The following is a 25,452-nucleotide window of genomic DNA, read 5'->3' as shown; positions in this document are numbered from 1 at the left end:
TCGCTTTCCTTCTATATACTAGATACTGGGGATACACCCCCCCTCAAATTTCCTTTGTTTCCAAGAAGAAGAAAAATGAATATATAGATAAGTAAATGTAAATAGAAAATATACACAAACACACTAGTGTTACTGGGGATAGGTCTTGTGTAGGAGGTGGCAATTGAACCTTCTTATATTGTGGTAAATCCATGATTAACAGCTCTGTAGCATCACTGAGAAAATATTGGTGTTTAAAAATGTAGTGGTATGTGTGTGTATGTGTATGTGTGTATTTGTGTGTGTGTGTGTGTGTGTGTGTGTGTGTGTGTAGCTCAGGATCACTGAAAACTACCCAATGTAAAAAAAAATTCATCCTGTTTTAGCCCTATACATAATAGAAACTTATTAAATGTTAAGATTAAAGCCAGTAGAGAAACAGACTGGAAAGCTTCACAAGTAAAACACTAAAGATCCAATCAGTGAGAAAATTCACTTTCACTGTTTTTGGGGGATGCCGTTCTCAGGGAAATAGCAGTCCTGTGATAGATAGACCCACTTTGCAAGCATTTCCGCAGGCTGTACTCTCACTGGCTCTTGACTTATGAGCACGGATGTTTTGCTCAGTGACAAACATAATTCTAGTTACCTTTTAGTTGCTAGTGGGAAATGTGTTCCCTGAATCTGTAATTTTTGAAGAAACTTGAACTGAAATAGGCACCTTGGGTCTCATAATTTAACTTTTTCCTTTTGGCCATTGAAAAGGTCATAAACCATTTGCGAGTCTGTAGATTGTCATGGGGAGAATGGTGGGGAAATCAAATCAAGAGCTACTGATTTCTTGTAGGCAAAAGTGATTTTTGGAGAAAAGGCAAGTTATGGTTTGGTTAACCAGTGTTCCTTTAGAGTATTTGGAAATTCCTTTCCCGTGTTAAGGTCTTTGGTTTCCTAATGAAAGGGAACTTCAGAAATGATTTTTTTTTTGTCATTTGAAACTAATTAGATCAAAGTTAGGTACTGTCCCATTAAAAACTTTTAAGATTTGTACTTGACCATGTGGTTCAATAGAGAGGATACTGAATGTGACATTTAAGAACCTTGTTCAGAGTGCAAAATTACTAATTAGATTACAAAATTGTTATCCTTAACTTTAAGGCATGGTAGATATAATATCAAGTACTAATTCCTTGGGACAGGGACATATGTGGATCACACAAGGAATAAAAGCAGAAGAAATTATAGGAATAGGAACTGGACTTATGATATCATTGTTATAAAGAATTCCCAGACAAGGAACCTTCTTAAATCAATGGTGATTAGCATCTTCTTTGCAACTTAAAGTCAGATATATCAAACTTTCCTACAGGTAAGCAAAATTCTCAAATCATGTGGAACCAGATTAAAATGTAATTGGGAAATGTTTAACAAAATGAATTTAAAATACAACTCAAATAATATTAAGTTGTGATTTTTAAAGTAAACATGTGGCCAGCAGGGATCTATTTCTGTGTTTAACACCACTGGCTTAGAACAAGGAGAAATTAGAACTTGCTTAGTATCACATAGACAGTATATATCAGTGGTAGAATTTAAACCAAGTTCTTAAAATTCATTGTTAACATGTTACCTTAATTTTTCTGAGCCTCAGTTTCTTCCACAGAAAAATGAAAGGATGCGGTCTGTATTATCTTCAGTTGTACAACCCTATGTGTGTATAAGTGATCTACTCTTTGGAGCACTATTTGACTCCCTAATGATTCCTTTCTGATATTGTGCTGTCTTTCTTACCTATCTTTGGCTAGTAGGTTTTGTAGGTATTCAATTTGGGTTACTGAAAATACAAATTTATTCTTCATTTCAGCCAGAAAGTAAAAATCAGGGCAGAGAAGACCAAGTTGGTGAGTGGATCGCATTATTTCCAGAGTTCTTTTTTTCAGTTTAATTCCTACCACATCTTTTCCTGGGGGGGAGCCTAGAAAGAGAGTGGGGAGCAGAAAGAATACTTTCTTGTCTTTTATGTAGAGAAACCCAAGTATTTTCTCTTTTTTTTTTTCAAGAAAGCCCCACATCCAGAAAGTTGGTGTTGCCTAGGGCTGGAGTGTCACTAGGGAATTTAACCTTAGTATAGTGAAAAAGGAAGGCCCTTAATTCATTCAATATTTCATCAGAAATGTCTTATTGTTGGTCTTATTCCTGAAGGTAAAGGTCTTGGAGGGTTTTCAAAGCTCATGGTTCATTATTAAATAATCTGTTCTCAGTAAACAGCTCCCTGAGTCTCAGCTGGAAAATGTTCACAGACGAGAGGTGTGTGATCTAGGAATTGTTAAATAATGAAGCTGTTGGTGCCAGTAAGTATTATGGTGTAGATCACTCATATTTCTATTATCAAACTACAGAAAGAGTAAGTGTTATGAAAAGGAAAGATTAGGGACTAAATTCCCTTTTGGAAAGTTGTTTCTTTCTACAATGAAGTAAATTTTAAGCTGGCTACTTTCTATGTTGAATTGAAGTTTCGGAGTGCAGAAGACTCAACAAGGCCTTTCTTAAAAGATGATGCTGGAAATCCAGAAATACTGAAATATGATCAGCAAATTTTAAGTGAGATGAAATATATGTCCTTTGTTGCTCTCTGCACACTGATGAGGAGTAAATTGTGTCTGTGTTAATACTTCTATTGTCAGTCTACAGGTATTTAATACCAATGACAATGTAATTATTCCTTCTGTATCTCCAAGGTTAAGGATATGGCACTCCTGTGAACTAGAAAATCCATGTAAAATTTTTTTTGGTACTTCTTTCATACCAGAAAAGAATATGATAATAAAGGATAACATATATTGATATTATATAAAGCCATATATATATATATATATATATTATACATTTCTGAGTTTTAAACTTTTCCTGTGACATCTGCTGGCCTCTGTGTGTCACCTGCAGTTTCTGAAAACTCCCCCAAAATTCCCACTTAATTTCTTATGCTGAACTGTGATATATCAGTGATGGAAAAGTTGTGATGTGGAAAAGATAACTTATGTAGTGGCTAGCTTTTGTAAAGTATCTTAAGGTTTATAAAATGCTTTATACAAATTTCTCTCATAGGGCCTCATTTCTCAAACAAAGGGAATTAAGTCAAATTTATCAAAAGACCTGCCCAAAAGGCTTCACATTCATGTACATCCTTTGACCTAATAACACTACTACTAGGCATGAATACCAAAAGAGATTTGGTAAGAAAAAAAAACCAGAAAAGAGGAAAATAACTTATATGTATAAAAATATTTATAACAGTACTTTTCTCAGTACAAAAAATAGGAATTGAGGGGAACCCCATTAATTGAAGACTGGCTCAATAAACTGTTATATGTATTTGTGATGGAATATTATTGTTCTCTGGGAAATGATGAGTCAGATGTTCTCAGAAAAAAAAACAAACAAACAAACAAAAAATACCTGGAAAGTCCTTCATGAACAAAGCAAAATATACTGTATATAAAGGAATAGCAATATTCTGGAATGACCAGCTATAAATGACTTAGTTATTCTCAGTACTACATTCATCCACAACTACTCTGAAGGATTTATATGAAAAATTCTATCCATATTCAAAAAAGGAGCTGCTGTGTCTGATACAGTTTGAAGCATTCTCTCTCTCTTTCTCTCTCTCTTTCTTTTTAACTTAATTTTTCTTGAGGGTTTTAAAATTTTCATTAGGGTGGGAGATCTATATTTTCTTTCATAACTTGACTTTTATGGAACTGTTTTGCATAACTTCACATGTGGTTTCTTAATTGTGGGTGGGGAAAAAGAGAATGTAGAGCTCAAAAATCTTAAAAAACAAATGTAAAAAAATGTTTTGAATGTACCTGAGGGCAAACATTAAATAAATAAATTTAAAGAAAAAAAAGTGTTTTATAATTATCTTATTTTATCCTCACAACAACCCTGTGAGATAGGTGTTCCTATTGTTACAATTCCTGTTTTACAGATGAGGAGACTGAGACAGACAGAGGTTAAGTAAATTGTCCAGTTAACAAATATTTGAGGATAGATTTGAATTTTTCTTTATTAAAATTGTCCACTGATGATTACTTTAGGTACTATAATTAAATTGAAATAGCAAGTATCAGATTGGGGAGACATAAAATGATAATAATTGTTCTGTAAAAGATGGGAAGTGGCAGTTTTTTGTAGATTGAAAGCTCAGTATGAGTTAGCAGTGTGATGTGATGGTCAAAATGCTTATATGATCTTGGGTTACATTAAAAGGAAAGAGGGAGCTGATAGTGTTGGTATACTTACCTTCATTAGACCTTATCTGGAATATTGTATTTAATTCTGAATACCACATTTTGGGAAGGACATTACTTAAGGACCATAGGAAGGACAGTATCCACAAGAAGGCAACCGGGATGGGAAAGGCATTCATGTCATATGAGGGTTTGTTTAAAGCCTGGAAAAGAGAAGACTGTAGGGAATGACAGTTATCTCCAAGTATTTCAAGGGGTGTTGTGTAAAGGAGGGACCTAACCCTAAAATGTAGAATGAGGAAAATTGGTTGGAAGTTAAAAAGAGGCAAATGTAGACAAAATTTTCTAATGATTAGAGCTATCTAAAATGGGAATAGTATGTTTTCAGACATGGTAGTAAATACATCTATGTGGATCTTTAAATAGAGTCTATATGACTACTTGTCAGAAATATTGTAGTGGGGAGTTCTTTGTGGCTCTCAAAGTGTGATTCAGGGAATCCAGGGGGTCTCTGAAACCTTTTAAGAAGGTCTATAAATTTCAAATTAGTTTTTATATCTAATATAGTAAATATCTATAAATGTAACCCACATAAATAAAAACTCTTTGGAGAGTTACTTAATAATTTTTAATAGTATAACAATACTGAGAACAAAAGTTTGAAAATCATTGCTTTATATGTATTGCTTAGAATAGTGAAACAGCTGTCATCCCTTTCAGCTCCTAAGTCCTGTGATTCTGTGGTTTTGCACAGTCAAGTATTTAAAAAATAGTCAAATCATTAGCCTATTTGTTTTTTAAAGGGAAAAGAAATCAAATTTCCAAAGTAAGCTAAAAAGAGAGAATTTAAAATAAATGGAAAGAAAATAAAGATAATTTTTCAGAAAATAGTATAATAAATTATATTTTTGCATATATAATAATATTTGTGATTAGGGTAAGAATTTGTTATTAGGAAATTATGATAAAATAGACAGTTTAAATTGTGTAAAATATAAAAGCTTTTGCCAAAAAATATCAGCATAGATAGAATCAATTAATCAGTAAACATTCAGTGCCTATGATGTTCCAGGTATTATGTTAAGCAATCTTTCTACCTGCCACCGCCACCAAACAGGTAGGCAAAAGACAATAAATTTTAAGAGAAGAAATACACATGAGCATTCATGTTATAATTTTGAATTTACTATTAGAGAAATGAAAATTTAAAAAATTGTCACTGTACCACCTTATATTGGTCAAATTTGAAAACTGGCAAAACCCAAGAAATTTATTGTTGGTAGGAAAGGGGAAGACAGTAATACTAATTTATTGCTGGTATGACTCTGAATCAGTAAAATTATTCTCTAAAGCCATTTGGAATCATGGCAACAAAAATTAGCAAAATTTTACTGTTTGATCTGATGACATTATCATGGGAAGTTCTTGATTATAAAGAAAAAAAATCCATCCCAGCCTCATGTTAATGGAAAATGATTATAGCAAAATTATTTGTGGTAGCAGAAAACTGGAAACAAAAGATGTACCCAACAAATGGAGGATGATCCGTCAAATCATGATATGTGAATATAACAAACTATTGCTGTGTCTTAAAGAATGATGAATGTTAAAAAAAAAAAAGAATGATGAAAGAGGGAAGATTTGAAAGATCATATATATCTCTGAAGAAAATAGAACTAAAAAAATAATTTATGTAGTGACTGCTATGATTTGAATAAAACCAATGTGAAGAGGCAACCAAAGCTAAAGTCAAATATGTTTCTATGAATAGCATACTTGCAAGTGGTAAGAGAGTTCCTATCCATCTTTCTCGTTAATAACTGATACTTTAGATTTTTTTTCATAGAAAGCATTTTGTAAAGGAGTCTGTTGGGAAGTATATATCATTATCAATGTAAAATATAAAAATAAGATTAAAAAATAATTAACAATTTAATAAAATAATTAGCTTGAGAACACAGGAATCAAATGTAAACACAAAGCTACCAATTTGTTAAACATTGATAGACCTTCATTATTCTTGGATAAATCAAGGATCCACATTGTGGGAACACTTTTCACCATTACAGCTTACAAGCCATTTATAACTTAATTGATAAATCTTAATGAGCTGCTTGAACCTCAGATAATCTTAGTTACTTGCCTATGGTCACACAACTAGTCACAAAAATAGGATTTGACCCAGTTTTTCCTGACTTCAGAACCAGCATTCTATCCAGTGTATCTTGCTCTTTCCCAACTTCCAATATTTCAATAAATCTGTGATTGATGTGGATATTTCTGTAACAGATTACAGGCCACCTACAACTCATATCCTCTTAAGAATTCTCCACCCAAGATGGCTGAAATCTTTTCTCTGATATTGGGATGATACCAAACAGAGTATTTGAGTACTTATTATTAGGCATGGACAAAAGAAAAATGACGAAATTATATTTGATGTAGCTTAATCATTTATATTGAAGGAAAAATACAGGAAGAAAATTTTTATTTCTTGTCCTTGATTATCATTTTAATTAAAACATAATTTGTATGAAACCAACTTATTTTTGGACTTGGAAAAAATAAAATATTAAAAACTTGTGTGACAGAGGTTCTGAAAGATCATAATATTCTTCATCTATTTTTTGCCTCCATCCACTTAAACCCCATAACTAACCTATCCAGTCTTTTGAAATACAGGAAAACAATGGACTCTTAACATTTTCTGTATTTATGAGTGCAGCTTCTCAAACGTGGTTTTCTTTTCTGATCTTAATGATAGCTTCCATCTCAATGAACCAAAGAAGACTCCTAGGATGTGAATGATCAGAAGCAGCTTAAGATTTCAAAACTGACTTTCAGTGGCTTTTGATTTGCTTGATCATTGTATAAAAGGGAAAAAAAAGTACTCTATTAAGTGCATTATAATTGTTATCTTATTTAAACCTCATAACAACCTGTTGTGCCCACATTAGTACCCTGGATATCTTAGAATCAGCCAGAGTCAGGATAAGAAAAATCTTTATTCTTGGTCTTTTGGGGTCTCTGTCAGGGGATTAGATCTAGGAATCTACACACCTCTTTCTTCTCTCTCTACCACCAAAGAATGAATCTGCTTGTCCTACTCCACCCTCTGATCTCTCTCACACTTCTTTGTCCACACCCACAGATTGAGCCTGCACAGAGTTGAGTAGGGTCATCCTCCATACATGTTAATAGAGAATTGTCCAATTGGTAATTAGCCCCAAGTGCTAGGTTATCACTGTTAAGTGTAGCTGTTCAGTTCTAGCCCTTTACATCTCCCACTTTCTTTTGTTTTAGGACACAGATGGTCACGCCATCCCTGACTTCTCAGGGAGGTGAGAATCCCAAAAAGGAGGTAATCATACCCTCCCTAACTTCTTAGGAATGGAGGTGAAAACACTGAAAAGGAGGTGATCACATGCCCCCCCCCACTTCTCAGGAAGGGAGATGAAAGCACTAAAAAGGAGATAATCACACCCTCCCTGACATCTCAGGAAGGGAGATGAAAAGCACCAAAGGGAAGTGGGGATTGCTAGCGGGTTTCTGGGCTGAAGGGTCTTATTAGAGACAGGTATGCACAAATCCGTCAACATGGGAGGTATTACACAAGCACATAGCAATAACGCACAGTTTATTAGTGATGACTCTCCCCACAATCAGTGTAGGCTTCATGAGGTGTAACAAACATGAATTGTACATGCAAGTAGTGATAATACAAACAATATAAATCAACATGGTCTTGTAAAAGATTTCCAAAAATCCTAGAAGGAAGGTATGTAAACATCAGTCACACATATGCCTTCTTTAGCAACCAAGAGATAGTCCAAAACTAATCTATTGTCCATTGCTTCACATGTTAGGGAATCCAATGATTCCCACAAGTTTTTGAAATCCTGCAACAGTCTTATGTCTCAGAGAATCCAATGATTCCTGAGGGCTTTCAAGTCCTACAATGTCTTATCATGTGTCAGAGAATCCAATGATTCCTGAGGGCTTTCAAGTTCTGCAACAGTCTTATCACATCTCAGAGAATCCAGTTATTCCTGAGGGTTTTTAAGTCCTACAACAGTCTTATCACATCTCAGAGAATCCAGTTATTCCTGAGGGTTTTTAAGTCCTACAACAGTCTTATCACATCTCAGAGAATCCAGTTATTCCTGAGGGTTTTTAAGTCCAACAATTTTTGCTATCTATGAGTCAAACGCCATAACTGCCAGGCTCTTTCAGTGGTGGGTACAGTCAGCAATGGAACCATCCGATGTTTCTTGAGTCTTCTCCTTCTTTCAAGGGTCTGCCCCATCTCTCTTCAATGGACAAGGCAAATACGGCTCATTGGCACCCATCTGATTCCTTCTCCATCTGTAGAGATACAAGCAAACCCTCTCCCCCAAGCAGTTAACCTGTCTGGTCCCTTCCATTCACCACTTCCTGGGTCTCTCCACATGACCTGGAAATTATCTAAAGACAGTGGAGCTGCTCGCACTGGACACTGCCCTTCTGGTGGGTTATAAAACCTGTCTGCTGGAACCAATGCATCTTTGTCAAAAATTAAGAAGTTAATAGTAGAAAGGGCTAGATTTAGAAGTTCTCTAGGATTACCTGTGGCTCCCCCTTTCTTTTGTTTTTGGAGGAGCGTCTTAATGTCTCTGTTTCTCCTCTCTACTATTGCCTGTCCTTGAGGATTAAAAGGTATGCCAGTAGTGTGTAAAATCTTATACTGTGCACAAAAGTGTGCAAAATGTTTAGAAGTATATGCAGGTCCATTGTCTGTTTTTATTTATTGTGGCACACCCATAATTGCAAATGCTTATATAAGGAATTCAGTGATCACTCGGGCTGTCTCTTTTGCTGCTGGTATTGCCAAAGTGAATCCTGAAAAGGTGTCTACCACAACATGAATAAAAGACAGATGATCAAAAGATTTATAATGGGTCACACTCATTTGCCAAATTTCATTAGGTCTCAAATCACAAGGGTTCTTCCCTGGAGGGAGTGTAGGAGCATGGAAAGAAAGGCAAGTTGTACAGGCTTTTACTATTCTCCTAGCTTCTTCTCTTGTTATTCCACATTGTAAATGTAAAGCTCGAGCAGCCTAATAATATTTAGAACGAGATTCTTGGGCTTCTTGAAATAAAAGGCGTATTGGCTAACATAGTTAGAAGACTATCTACCTTTGAATTACCATCAAAAATAGGACCTGGAAGTCCACTATGAGAGTGGACATACAAGATATAAATCTTATGCTCCAAGTCATTATTAATCAGAGAAATGCAAATTAAGACAACTCCGAAAATACCACTACCCTCCTGTCAGATTGCCTAGAATGACAGAAAGATAATGCAGAATGTTGGAGGGGATGTGGGAAAACAGGGACACTGATACATTGTTGGTGGAATTGTGAATACATCCATCCATTCTGGAGAGCAATTTGGAACTATGCTCAAAAAGTTATCAAACTGTGCATACCCTTTGACCAGCAGTGTTACTACTGGGCTTATATCCCAAAGAGATTTTAAAGAAGGGAAAAGGACTTGTATGTGCAAGAATGTTTGTGGCAGTCCTCTTTGTGGTGGCCAGAAATTGGAAACAGCGTGGATGCCCATCAATTGGAGATTGGTTGAATAAATTTTGGTATATAAATATTATGGGATATTATTGTTCTGTAAGAAATGACCAACAGGATGATTTCATAAAGGCCTGGAGAGACTTATATAAACTGATACTGAGTGAAATGAGCAGGAGCAAGAGATCATTATATACTTCAACAACAATACTATATGATGATCAATTCTGATGGATGTGGCCATTTTCAATAATGATATGAACCAAATCAGTTTCAATAGATCAGTAATGAACTGAACCAGCTATACCCAGCAAAAGAACTCTGGGAGATGACTATGAACCACTACATAGAATTCCCAATCCCTCTAATTTTGTCTGCCTGCATTTTGGATTTCCTTCATAGGCTAATTGTACACTTTTCAAAGTCCTATTCTTTTTGTTCAGCAAAACAACTGTTTGGATATGTATACATATATTGTATTTAATTTATACTTTAACATATTTAACATGTATTGGTCAACCTGCCATCTGGGACGGGGGAGGGAGGGGAAAAATTGGAACAGAAGGTTTGGCAATTGCCAATGTTGTAAAATTACTCATTCATGTATCTGGTAAATAAAAACTATTAAGATAGGTAGATAGAAAGAAAGAAAGAAAGAAAGAAAGAAAAAGAAAGAAAGAAAGAAAGAAAGAAAGAAAGAAAGAAAGAAAGAAAGAAAGAAAGAAAGAAAGAAAGAAAGAAAGAAACTCTTACCTGGATGCTTTCTCACTTGCTTTTGAAGTTCCTTAAAGAGCTGATATATATTGGAGGCTACAAATTTTATTTGGGTTGTGCCAATTCTTTGTACCACACCTACTGAATAGGCCGAATCAGATATTATATTTATGTCTTCTGGATAATAAGCAAGAACTAGAATGACTGCATACAATTCATTCTGCTGAGTGGACTGAAAAGGAGTTCTGACTACTCTCTTTATAGTTAAGTCACCAGAGAATACAGCACAAATATGTTTGGATACATCTATAAAGATAGTTGGTCCAGAGGAACTTTAGAAACCTTTTCTTCAAGAATCCATCGCCAATTATGTAATAGTCTGGCTATCTTTAATGGAGACCCGTGTGTAAAATTTGGAGCCATGGATAATAAAATTTGCCACTCTGGGATGATTTCACTGCACACATTAACTTGTGCATTAGTATAAAAGGTGTATATCTTGTCAGGTCTTATCCCAGATAATTGTACTGCTTGCTTAATAGCCTTTAGTAAAATTCTAGCCACAAGCACTTGGTAGGAGTAAAGCCTTGTTCTGGTTGTGCTGGAAGGTTCACCCACTCTATCACACTGTCTCCTTGATGCAGGACTGCTGTGGGGGCCTCTTGTGTAACAAAAACTGATATTTACAAGGGTCTTTGAGTGACTCTTTCAACCACATTGGATAAAGCCAGTTCAACTTCTCTCAGAGCCTCTTGAGCTTCTTTTGTAAGCTGGCATGGTGAATTTAAAGCACGGTCTCCTCTTAAAATATCATATAATGGTTGCAATTGACAGGTAGTCAACCCTAGCACAGGATGCATCCATTGGATATCTCCTGTTAATTTCTGAAAGTCATTTAAGGTGTTTAGCTTCTCTGTTCTTAAGGAGAGTTTATATACTGTAAGCACCTTAGGGTATACTTCATATCCTAAATATTGAAAAGGAGCATGTCTTTGAATTTTTTCTGGACCTATGTGCAATTTATAATTCCTTAGTGTTTCTATGTTTTTTTTGTAGACGTGCTTCTAACATTTGTTCCTCAGGTGCACATCCCAAAATATCATCCATATAATGTAACACTATTACTTTTGGAAATGCTTTTCTTACTGGAGTAAGAGCAGCAGCAACATACATTTGACACATAGTAGGGCTGTTTTTCATTCCCTGTGGCAAAACTGTCCATTCATATCTTTTATAAGGCTCAGCTAAGTTAATGCTGGGCACTGAAAAGGCAAATCTTTTCATATTCTCCTTATCTAGAGGGATAGAATAGAAACAATCCTTAATGTCTATAACCCAAAGAGGCCATTCTCTAGGCAATTGAGTAGGGGATGGAAGTCCAGGTTGAAGAGTTCCCATAGTTTCCATCTGTTCATTTGCCTTTCTTAAATAAGTCAACATCCTACATTTTCCAGATTTCTTTTTTACAACAAATACTGGGGAATTCCAAGGATTTAGAGAAGATTGGAAGTGTCCTTGGTCAAGTTGCTCCTGTACTATGTCTAATAAGGCCTGAATTTTATTGCTACCTAAGGGCCACTGTTCTACCCACACTGGTGTATCAGTTTTCCATTGGATAGGAACAGGTGAAAGTAGTGGTAAACCTTCAACAGCAGCTCTACCTAAAAAACCAAAGTACTTATTTTTAACCCTAATTGTTATAAAATATCTCTTCCCCCCAGATTGTTGGGGATTTTTTCAACAAAGGAGTAAAAGCTCTTGCTTTGCCTTCAAAAGTCCATCTCTTTTTTAAAATTAATTTTATAATTATAAACATTTTTTGATGGTACATATGCATGAGTAATTTTTTTTATAACATTATTCCTTGTATTCATTTTTTCAAATTTTCCCCTCCCTCCCTCTATTCTCTCACCTAGATGACAGGCAGTCCTATACATATTAAATGTGTTACAGTATAACGTAGACGCAATATATTGTGTAAATCCAATTTTATTGTTGGACATTAAGAATTGGGTTCCGAATGTATAAGTAACCTGGTTAGAAAGACAGTAGTTCTAATAGTTTACATTCAATTCCCAGTGTTCATTCTCTGGGTGTAGCTGTTTCTGTCCATCATTGATCAACTGCAAATGAGTTGGATCTTCTCTATGTTGAAGATAAACTCTTCCATCAGAATATATCTTCATACAGTATTGTTGTTGAAGTGTATAGTGATCTTCTGGTTCTCATCATTTCACTCAACATCAGTTCATGTAAGTCTCTCCAAACCTCTCTGTATTCATCCTGCTGGTCATTTCTTACAGAGCAATAATATTCCATAACATTCATATACCATAATTTACCCAACCATTCTCCATTTGATGGATATCCATTAATTTTCCAGTTTCTAGCCACTACAAAAAGAGCTGCCACAAGCGTTTTGGCACATACAGGTCCCTTTTTCATCTTTAGTATTTCTTTGGGATATAAGCCCAATAGTACCACTGCTGGATCAAAGGATATGCACAGTTTGATAACGTTTTGTGCATAGTTCCAAATTGCTCTCCAGAATGGCTGGATTCTTTCACAACTCCACCAACAATGTATTAGTGTCCCACTTTTCCCACATCCCCTTCAACATTCATCATTATTTGTTCCTGTCATCTTAGCCAATCTGATAGGTGTGTAGTGGTATCTCAGAGTTGTCTTAATTTGCATGTCTCTGATCAGTAGAGATTTGGAACATTCTTTCCTATGAGTGGAAATAGTTTCAATTTCATCATCTGAAAATTGTCTGTTCATATCCTTTGACCATTTATCAGTTGGAGAATGGTTTGATTTCTTATAAATTCCCTTCTAATCTTGTTTGCATTAGCTTTGTTTGTACAAAAGCTTTTTAATTTGATGTAATCAAAATTTTCTATTTTGTGATCAATAATGATCTCTAGTTCTCCTTTGGTTATAAATTCCTTCCTCCTCCACAGATCTGAGAGATAGACTATCCTCTGTTCCTCTAATCTATTTATGATCTCATTCTTTATGCCTAAATTATGGACTCATTTTGATCTTATCTTGGTATATGGTGTTAAGTGTGGGTCAATATCTAATTTCTGCCATACTAATTTGCAGTTTTCCCAACAGTTTTTTTTCAAATAATGAATTCTTATCCCAAATTTTGGTATCTTTGGATTTGTCAAATACTAGATTGCTATAGTTGTACCCTATTTTGTCCTGTGTACCTAATCTGTTCCACTGATCAACTAGTCTTTTTCTTAGCCAATACCAAATGGTTTTGGTGACTGCTGCTTTATAATATAGCTTTAGATCAGGTACAGCTAGACCACCTTCATCTGACTTTTTTTCATTAATTCCTTTGAAATTCTCAACCTTTTATTCTTCCATATGAATTTTGCTGTTATTTTTTCTAGGTCATTAAAATAGTTTCTTGGGAGTCTGATTGGTATAGCACTAAATAAATAGATTAGTTTGGGGAGTATTGTCATCTTTATTATATTCCAAAAGTCCATCTCAAAGGGGTAGCCCTAACTTCAGCTGCTATTGATCCTCCTACACCAGACATGTAGGTATCTGCCTTAGTCTTTGGCCAGTGACTGGACCAGTTGGCACCTCTAATGACTGTGCGATCTGACCTGTGTCCACCAGTCCTTCTAATAGCATGCTATTTATATAGATGGTGAGCATAGGTCGGTCAGCTGTCACAGCTGTTTTCCAGTATATTCCTGGCTTTTGCTGCTTGGAGTCAGAATCTGGGCAACTATCACCAGGTTGCTTATTCGGAGTCTATATCAATAAACCTGATGCTACTACTTCCCCTGGTTGATAAGTCACACATTGTCTACCTGTATTAGTGACTGGGATATTACATACACATTCCCCAGTTTCCCACATCAGTGTAGAATGAATACTGTTTTGTAAGAACTCTCAGGAGGTAAAATGGTCAAGCCTACTGTGCCTGGAGGCAAGGGATCCATAGGCTGGAGAGGAACAGATTTCACCTCTCCAGGAGGTATCTCAGTTGTCCCAGCTGCATACAACTCTATCCTCCCCAATTGTAATCCCTTTCTCCCATCAGGTTGTTTCCTGGCTGATTGATTATGTAATCCCTTTCTCCCATCAGATGGCTTCCTGGCTGATTGGTCATGTCTGGGTATTGGACTTGGAGGCACTCTCTGGGTGTGGCATCGGCTGCCATCATGCCCCAAGTGTTTTTTGCCTGGGGCCCTGGAGCTGGGCCCCTCATCCCATTTCCCTGGATCAGTCTACACTCTGATGCCCAATGGAGTCCTCTGTTGCATTTTGGACATAGGGTTTTGGGTCTTGTTCTCCCAGCCTGTTTTCTCACTCTGTCTCTATGCCAACATAGAGCTTTCAGATGCCCTACTTTACCACATTGAAAGCATTGACAAGTCTCTCAGGAAGTCCCTTGCCATAAGAGACCCTGTCTTCCCACATTGGGATCTTGGGAAGTCTGCACCATAACCTGGCTATAAAAGGCATTTGTGCCTCTGTGGCACAGCATGTTATGATCTCCTCTAAAGGAGCATCTTTGCATAATCCTAGTATAATTCTTCTGCAAACCTCATTAGCATTTTCTTTAGCAAGTTGCCTTATCATAATGTCTATTACTGTATTTTCACCATTAGTCCATGTGATAGCTGTCTACAAATGTCCCACAAAATCAACAAAGGGTTCATTTGATCCTTTTACAATTTTTGTGAAGGTCTTACCCTTGTTGTTTTTATTGGGGAGAGAATCCCATGCTTTGATAGCAACAGCAGTCATTTGCTCATATGCTGCTATGGAGTAATTAATCTGTACTGGAATTTTTGCATAAGAACCTACACCTGTTAGTTCATAGGTGATTGAAGTATTAACTCCACTTTGACTATTTTGTTGGGCTTGTATCCTACAGAGCTCACTATATTCAGAAAACCACAACAAGTTTTGTCACTAGGGGTTAAGACTTCATAAGCCAAATTCTATAATAACATCTTAACATAAGCTGATGTAGCCCCATGAAGAGTGCAAGCCTTTTTCTGGTTTTTTTTTTTTTTAATCTTATTTATTTATTTATTTTCTGAGGCTGGGGTTAAGTGACTTGCCCAGGGTCACAAAGCTAGGAAGTGTTAAGTGTCTGAGACCAGATTTGAACTCGGGTCCTCCTGAATTCAGGGCTGGTGGTCTATCCACTGCGCCACCTAGCTGCCCTGAGTGCAACCCTTTTTTCAGGTCTTTGAGGATGTTTATATCAAAAGGAGTGTACTTTCTACTCTCTTGACCTGAAGAGTTAAACTGTTGAATCACGGGGTAAATTTGGTGCGTCAGATCACCTATTTCCTTCCCTTCTGTAGTTGTAAGTACTGCCTTTTGCAATCTAGTCATAGGAGACGGTGATTGCTGGGGGGGAGGTGCTGGTGATATTACCACCCCTTCCACTACTCCTCCCTTCATCTGGGAAGATGGAGTTGATGGGAGCCTGTCAATAATCTGCTCCCTAGCTGGGGTTGAAGCTGCTTCAAGAGAGCTAGAGCAAGGCCTTGAGACTATTCATTGTCTTCCTTTTTTTCCTCACACTTCCTCATCTGGCCGTTTCTAAAACTTTTCCTTTTTCTACAATTTGCAAGACTCTTTAAGGCCAATTGAATTATGTTGTATATATAGAATGCTTCTGTGGAAATTGAACGAGGACCTCTATTGTTGTAGTATTCTCAGAGTTGTTGTCCCACAAGTTTCCAATTATCTACACTTATTTCTTCTTCCTCTAAGAACCAAGAGGATGTGCATCCTAATGTACCCAAGGGTTTAGCAATCTGTTCCCAGGTTATAATTAAACCTTGCCCCTCAATTAATTTAAGCATGCTTTTTATAACGCCCTTTTGGAGTGGGAGTGGGGTGGGGAGGGGGATGGGGATGGGGGAAAATCTTTTCCTAACATCTGCCCCATTTCAGCTATAAAAGGTTTAGCCCTTAACAAAGTAAGTTCCCTGTTTGTCTATTAAAATACTCACCTAATTTCCTGGTCACCAGAGGACTTCAGTGAAAGTAGGGTGCTTGGCCCATACATTGGACGCCAAATGTTATGCCCATGTTAATACCCTGGATATCTTAGAATCAACCAAAATCAGGATAAGAAAAGTCTTTATTCTTGGTCTTTTGGGGCCACTGTCAGGGGATTAGATCTAGGAATTTACACACCTTTTTCTTCTCTCTCTACCACCAAAGAATAAATCTGCTTGTCCTACTCCACCCTCTGATCTCTCTCACACTTCTTTGTCCACACCCACAGATTGAGCCTGCACAGAGTTGAGTAGGGTCATCCTCCAAGCATGTTAATAGAGAATTGTCCAATTGGTAATTAGCCTTAAGTGCTAGGTTATCACAGTTAAGTGTATCTGCTCAGTTCCAGCCCTTTACAACAACCCTGGGAGATAGGTATGATTATCATACCTCATTACATAAAAACTGAAGTTAATAGAAATTAAGTGACTCACTTGCAGAGGGTGACATGGTTAGTAAGTCTCAGAGGCTATATTTGAACTCTGGTCCTCCAGGGCTGGTGCTCTATTCACTGTATCACCTAGCTGCCCCCTGAAAGTTAATAAAACACCAATTGTCTTAAACATGTTGAATTAGTTTTGCAGCATGATCACATTGATTAAATTTTACTGAATGTCTATTGGCAGCTAATATTTTGTTACCAAAATTTATGAGATTCTTCCTGCTAATTTAGTAGGCTAAATGTTTCATCCTTTCCATTTGGTAATGTGTCTCATCTCTGAAGTCTTCCTTGAGTGAACACATTTGGTTAAATGACTTGCTCAGAGCCTCACAATGTGGTTTAGTACTGATTCCAGACCTTCTTGTCTCCAAGGTCAATTCTCTGTCCACCATGCCATGTGAGCTCAGTTTAATATCAAACTGAGAAAGGTCAATCATAGTTTACTTAAAAGTCCACAGAGCACAATGAATTCGTTGAATTTTTGTTTGTTCCAAATGTAAAAAAACATGATCAATATTTAAATATACATGAGTCGTGTCATTTTGAAAGGAAGAAAGAGAGGAGAGAGGGATAAATAATGTGGAAGACAGAGGAAATAAATAAAAAAAGATCACATAAGCAATTGGAATTGGAGATGGGATTGGACATATTATAAACAAAATTGGTGGCTGGTTAATGAATGTAATTTGAGCACTGTCATCAGGATGCTGTACCCCCAAATATCTTTTTCACTAGCTTATTATAGTGGCCAACATTTTATCATCAGGGCCATGTATTATCATTCTTCTGGATACTTGGATTTTATCTTTAAAGTTGCATGAGAGTTGCAGTGGATTAGCTATATAACACCTTAGCAGGGATAAGATGAATTAAATAATACTTCTGCTCATACAACAGAGAATTGGGCCCTGAGAGTGAAGGGCATATAAAATATACATCTTAAGGGAATGGGGAAAGGACTTCTATTGGAGCCATGACTAACAGTCAAGAGATAACATGATGGCTCTGGTAATGTTTGGGGAGAATAGGAAATGATGGAGGAGGGTTTGGGGGGATAGGGTACAAATGTTATTTCATCATTTTTTCTAGGGATTGTCTCTAGAAGAGAATAAATAAAGAATAAAGGGAGATAGATGAAGGAAGAATATGGTGAGGATAAGAGAGAAGAAAGGGAGAGGTTAGCAAATAGGCTGTGTTTACAATCTGTGAGCCTCTAGTTATACTGCATTTTCATGATCTCTTTCATCTGAGGTTCTTAAAGAACTTCAAAAACCACCCGGACCAATTTTATTTTTTATTTGATGAAGATCAGTGTTCCCATTTTATAGGAAAAGAAATGGTTGCCCACAGACATTACAAGGGTTTTCTCAAGAAGACAAGCAAGAAGGCTCTACATTCTTCACAAGTCATACAGTTCTTCAAACCTCTTTTTTTACCATATTCCTTCCATGCTTTACCTAAGGGTTAAAATCTTTATTATTTTTTTGATTTGTACCTTTTAAAGAACATTAATTAACTGTGATCAAACATCTTATCTGTTGCCAAACAGATTTTTTTTTTTGGGGGGGGGGATCTAACTCCACATTTCCAAATTCTCTCCTTCCCCAAGCTTACAATGCTACTATCATTTCTCCCTTTTCACTAACTGGTTTTTCAGCCTCTAGTCTTTACCCTCCCAAATGGCATTCTGAATAATTGTTAGATTAATCCTCCTAGATCACAGGACTGGCCACATTAATTCTTCAAAAATCTTTGGAGGCTCCTGATAGGATAAAATTAAAACTCTTTAATATGGCATTCAAAGTCTTCTACAAAAGTTGTGTCAAATTCAAATAAAAACAGCACCACTAATCCACAAATATTTATCTAAGGATTGCTGTGGCTGCATATTGACTCAGTTTTAAAATTTTAATAATAACTATGTTTTATTGTATTTTTATTTTATTAAACATTTTCTATTTCCTTTTAATCTGATTCTTGCCCATATGTGGCTTGCAGTTGACCTCTACTCTAACACCTGGCTCCAAATTTCCTAGACCAAGTAGGTAAAGGATTGGACTTAGAGTTAAAAATACCTGAATTCAAATCTTATCTTAGACACTTGTTGGCTGAGTGACACTGGTTAAATCATTTAATATCTATGAGCTTCAGTTTCTTCATCTGTGAAATAAAGAAGATTGAACTAGATATTCTCTAAGGAATATCTTCCATTCCATTCCATTCTGGGAGAACAAAGATGAAAATGAAATAGTTTTTGTCCTAAAAGAGCTTACATTCTACTCTCAGATATGGGGATTTGGATAGAGCATATTTACAAAAAATATAATGCACATTACATGGAGACAGTAGAAGGAACTGAAAAGGGGTATCAGGGAAGACTTCCAAGAGGAAGTGGCCCCTGAGTTGAGTCATGAAGATTTAAGATTCTGTCTGAGAGCTGTAAATGAAAATAGAATGTATTCTAGACATTAGGGATGACTTATGCAAATATAGAGGCAAGAAATGGGATTTTTTTTTTTCCAACAAATTTGACTACAAGGTATTCCCTGATCTGGATATGCTATTACCTGCAATCTATACTTATGTTCATGATGTTCCCCATGCATAGAATGCCTATCAAAATATTTATTTTTCCCCAAGGAGTCAACATCTCCATGAAATCTTCCTGAATTACACCATTTGAAAACATTCTCTTCCTCAGCATTCTTGTACCCATTCCCAAATGGCTGCTGCCTCCACACATGGGTGGGGCGTGTTCCTCTTAGCCCCAATTAATCATTTGAGTTCCTTTCTCCTTAAAACAATAGAGGGAGGGCTCATACATCAATTACTCCATAAAGTTAGCAGTGCTCAGGGGAGCTCTCTGGAATACCAGTTTTCTCTTTGCATTAGAACCAGATAATCACTGAAATTCTGGATAGTTTAAAGATTCCTCTTTTTAAATTTGGAACAGAGAAGATGCCAGTGAGCAAAATGCAAATGCTTTTTTTCCTTTCCATCTCTCTCCAGCTAAAGCTATATACTTTTGCAATCTTGTACCTCATCTTTTACAAAGCTTCTCACTGGTTCCTCTCATGTCAAATGACATGATTGGAATATATGATCTCTGTAGTCTTTTCCAGCCCTAAATTTGTGAGTCTTTTTTCCTTGTTAGAATGTAAAGGCGGGACTGATAAATACATGTATTAAAAAATTGTACATATATATACAAATTGGGAGCCATTTTAGGAGGGGGGAAAGAAATTTATGTGGTAATTTTGCTGTATATTTGAAAGGAATGCTAGCGGATTTGTAGTTTCATGTAAATCATGTTTTTATGTTAAGGAACTGTTTGTTTTATTCCATAAATTAAAAATAAAATTAAAATAAAAATAGATTAATATATGTGTATATACAAACACACATAATAAGTGTGTTGTATTTTTAGTAACATATAGATAAATATGCTGTTGCATTTTTTTTCTTTCTAAGTCTGTAAATCCTTTTGAGGAAAGAATGTGTGATATAATAGAAACTTGACCTAAATTTAAAGTTCTTGGGTTCAAATCTCACCTCTGATATTTGGTATCTGTGTAACTTTGGGCAAGTCACTAAGTCTTTCTCTAGGACTTAGTTTCCTCATTTGTATAATGAGACTCAATATGGTCTCTGAGATCCTTTGTAGTTTTAATACTCAATGATCTTTTATAAAGACTGCATTGGAAAGAAATAATAAGAGCTTCCAGGTGAGAATTTTCCTATGAAAAAAATTCTTAGGATCTATTTTTTGCCTTTAGAATCACAGAGGGGATAGAAGAGGAACCTCAAATCATAAATATCATTTTGTCTGATTCCCTTATTTTAGTGGGGAGAAAACAGATCCAGGGGAGTGCATATGGATTATCAAGGGCTACATATGGGAGTTATTGTCTTTAACCAGAAATGGTTTCTTAATCCCAATCTATAAGATACATAATTCTGTTTTGTTCTTGGCTTTTTCAAAACTCAGGAATTGCTCATAACACTATTACAATTCATGTTACAATTATTGTTATTGGCAATTTGGTAAAAATCCAGGTTGAAATTGAATATTACTCATTTGTTCAAATGAGTTATATTTGTAAAATGCTTAACACGGTGTGTGACACATAGGTACTATATAAAGATTTATTCCTTTTTCTTCCCTTGTTTATGAAGGATATAGACTTCAGCTTTATGTCTAATTATGAAAATTGCAATATTATGAGGAATAGCTAAGAAACCATTCTTTATCCACATGGATATTACAAAATATTACATGTTTCAAAGAAATGCTACCTATGAATATAGCTAAATTTTTTGTAGAAGAAAAGATTTCTTATAGTTAATTTAAAAATTAAACCAGTAGGGTAATAAGTTCAATTCTTGGTTTAATTTGAACCACAAGTCACAAAAATAGAAACATAAAAGGCATGTAGTCAATGCTAGCTAAATCAATAAATTAGACAGAATATTAATTTCAGTCTGTGATTCAATACAATCCCACAAACACTTTAAAGCACTTTCTGTGCTAGACAATAGGCTAGTTATTGGAGAATACAAAGATTAAATGGACAATCATCTCGCTCAAAGATTTTATATTCTATAGATGAGCTCCTCTTCTAAGAAAGGTCTTGTGACAAATGTCTCCTTGTATTTCAGCCACAGAAAAATAGATGCAAAAGAAATAATACATGGAGTTTCAAATAGTTAAAAGTTTAAAAAAAATTAAAAGAAAAGGGAAAAAAATCCAAGAAAAATTCTCTTGATACTGTAACTTAAAGCCCTCATCTAATGGCCTCAGTCATGGTTAGGGTATTAATTCTTTCCCAAATTCATGAATAATTCACTTCATCCTTATCAGTCAGAGAAGCTCAAATTTAGATTTCTTCTAGGATTTTTATTTTCTTTTTGCATTTCACTATGGGAAAAGACAGGCAGGGGAGGATAGGAAAGGGTAGAGATCCAAAGTGTTATATCAATCTCTGCTTAACCTTGCTATGTTTAAAGTGTAGACTATAAGTCTTCATTGAACCTCCTGATATCATTGACCCAGAGGCACTTCTCTGCCTAGTTATTCTTTCTCCAGCAACAGTATCTTTCTTTCTAAGCCATTAAGATCCCTGAAAGCCTCAGTGACAAGCTCTGTTGCTCAGGAGCACAAGATTAATACTTGTGGGAGAGTAGGAAGATTCTTTATCATCAAAGTGATCTATGATCATGGTTTCCCCCCCACACTTCTTTTTTCGTTCTGCTGGTGTCAGGAGGTGCTGAGGTGCAGGAGAATGTCGGACTAATAACCTGTTCTCCTTTTCATCCATTTCCACTAGCTCTTGGAGAATTACCAAGTCTCAGAGTTGGAAGCTACCCCAGGGGCCATTGTCTAATCCTTTAGCTGACCAAGAATCTCTTCTACACCATACCTAGCTGGGCTCACCCAGCTACCTGATGGCTTCTAGTAAGGGGGAACTACTATCTCCTTTGGGAGGCCACATCACTTTTATATGGCTCTTATTTTTTGGAATTTCATTTGTGTATGTGTATACACACACACATACACACACAAACACAGAAACACATACATATATATACACACACACATACATACATATATATTAACACTGACCTCAAATTATTCCCTCTGATAATTTCTACTCTAGTGTCCTACTTCTACTTTCAGTGGGTCAGCAGAATGAATCTGATTCATCTATCCCCACTTACTTTAACCCACTTATTGCCTAATATCAAGGTGCAGTGTCAGGCTGATTTTATCTTTGGAGACCTTACTTGCTAAAATGAAAGTCCCAGAATTAAATATAATATTTCTTCTAAAATCTGACTAGCTCAGGGGATAGTGGGATTGTCTCTTTTCATAGATCTCAATTTTAAAGTTTGAATTAGATTTTTTGGCTGCCTTTTACACAGTTTTTTTTTTTTTTTTTTAAATCAAACTTTACTAGAGGGCCTAATCCTTAATTTTTTTTAAATAGGAATTCTTAACGAGTCATATGTCCCTCATTTTGATCTCACAAGGTTGATTTTTTTGAGCCCATGTTGGACCTCACATTTATACCATTATTGTTCCTATCCTTCCATAATAACCTTTGGTAATTGAGTAGTTCATTTATTCTAAAGGAGAATAAACTTACAGTTTTCCAGAGCTGGAAAAGAAATTTTGAGATCTTTTACCCCAATAACAACATTTACTAATTTAATAGAACCAAGGATATGCCGATAAATGTTGAATGGTTGTCTCTAGGAGAAAAGTGTATTTTGTGGAAATGTGATACATTTTAATTTATCTGCATTATTAATATATTCTCTATGACTTTCTTAAATACAGAAAATCAACAGAATAAAAAAATCAAGCCCTGATTTGTAGCATTTGCCTATAATCGTACTGAAAATTTAGAAGTACACTTTTGAAAGCTGAGAAGAGACAGAGCTAGCACACTCCTGAGTGGAATAAACTTGAATCTCCACATGGAGAAAGCAAATCTAAGAAAGCAAATGACACCATGTATGTCTAAAATCAGGGAAATGAGTTTTACCATCTTCCTTCTTAAGTGATCTTCCCAATGTATTGTAATACCACAATTTAGGAAAGACAATAATCAAGTGAAGCAATCCTGATATGAGTGAAGGGTTTTGAGATCCTGCAATGTGAAGATCACTTAGGAAAAAAAAAAAAAAAACCAACAACAAAACGCCTGAAAATGTTTAGCCTGAAGAAGACAATACTTAAGGGAAGTCATGATAGCTATCTTCAAATATTTGAAAGATTGCTGAGGAAGAGGAAGCATTCGATTTATTAAGGTTTGGTCCCAGAGGGTAGTACCAGAAAAAAATAGGTGGCAGCTAGAGAGAAACAGATTTAAGTTTGGTTGCCTGAAGGTTGGAGCCATCCAAAGGTGAAATGAGCTTAGTTTTGTGGGAACTTATTCAGGATGTTATAGAAGGCATGAGCTTTGAGCTATAGATTAGTGTCTCTGAAGGCTTTCCAACTTGGAGATTTGTATATTTCTCTGATTTTCTTATTTTTTCTGATTGAGGTAATTGAGTCCCAGAAACTTTTCCCCCACCAAATTGAGACAGAGTGTAGATTCTATGAGTTTCAGCTAAAATAGTATTTTTATTTTCTTGATTTTCCCTCTTTAAAATGAGATGTCATTGTTTTTGTGAAACTTATTTCTTAGTAGATTTTATTCTCTTCAAATGATTGGACAATCATTACTAATGAATCTACATATCCTTTTGCTGTATTGTTACAATAAACATAAACCATTTCTTACTGATACACAAAGAAGTTCTGTGAAATCTTCAAGAAGTATTCTTCAGTCACCAGAAAACTTGATGCCCTTAAACATGTTGCTTTATAATGTATAGGGTATATGTTAGCCCTGTCCTTGAGCATATATTTAAAGTCAGTAACACAACTCATTTATATATACCATCCTTCCATTTTCTCTAAGAAGAATTATTGGTTTTTGTAGTACTTGTATAGTTTATTGTACTAGCATTATTTTGGCCTCCCTCGATCTTATGGATATCACAACCAAAATTTACGGTACAAAAGGAGATTGCTTTAGTAAGTATGGTTCTCTATTAGAGAAAACACTGAATTCAAGAATAGAAAAAATCCATAATTAGTCATGCTAGAGTAATTATTACAATATTATCTTCCTTACTGATGATGATTTTAAAATTTTTATTTTTTATTTTTCCAAATACATGCAAAGATGTTTTTCAGCATTCATCTTTGCAAAAGCTTTTGTTCCAACTTTTTCTCCCTCCCTTTCCTCTACCACCTCCCCTAGACTGCAAGCAATATAATAAAGGGGAAATGTGCACTTCTTCTAAAGATATTTTTATATTCATCATACTGCACAAGAAAAAATCAGATCAAAAGGTGAAAAAAAAACACAAGAAAAAACTAAACAAACAACTAAAAAGTGAAAATGCTATGATGTGATCCACATTCAGTCTCCATAGTTTTCTTTCTGGAGGCAGATGGCTTTTTCCATCTCAAGTCAATTGGAATTGCTTTGAAGCCAAGTTCATCACAGTTGATTGTCACATAATCTTGTTGCTGTGTACAATATTCTCTTGGTTCTACTCACTTCACTTAGCAACTGATAAGGATTTTTAAGAATATAGGTACAAATGAAACTATGTAAAATAATTAAGCCATCACATAAATCAGACAGGTCTAGTATTTCTATTTGGAGACTCAGTTATTTCTTTGTATGTACTAAGGATTCCAGATTAGATGACCTGTTCCTTTAACTTTTCAAGTGTGAAGGAGGCAGATAGTATAATGGAAAGATCAATACATTAATCAGAGAACCTGATTCCAGAACTTCAAATCTTGCTTCCCTTTTTTATTTTCTGTAGATATTTGAGAAATCACCAACCTTTCTTGATCTTAATTTCTTGATCTTCAT

This window comes from Sminthopsis crassicaudata, chromosome 6, assembly GCF_048593235.1.
Source record: "Sminthopsis crassicaudata isolate SCR6 chromosome 6, ASM4859323v1, whole genome shotgun sequence".
Classification (NCBI taxonomy): Eukaryota; Metazoa; Chordata; class Mammalia; order Dasyuromorphia; family Dasyuridae; genus Sminthopsis; species Sminthopsis crassicaudata.
The sequence above is the reverse complement of the archived record's forward strand: the minus strand, read 5'-3'. Positions refer to the sequence as shown.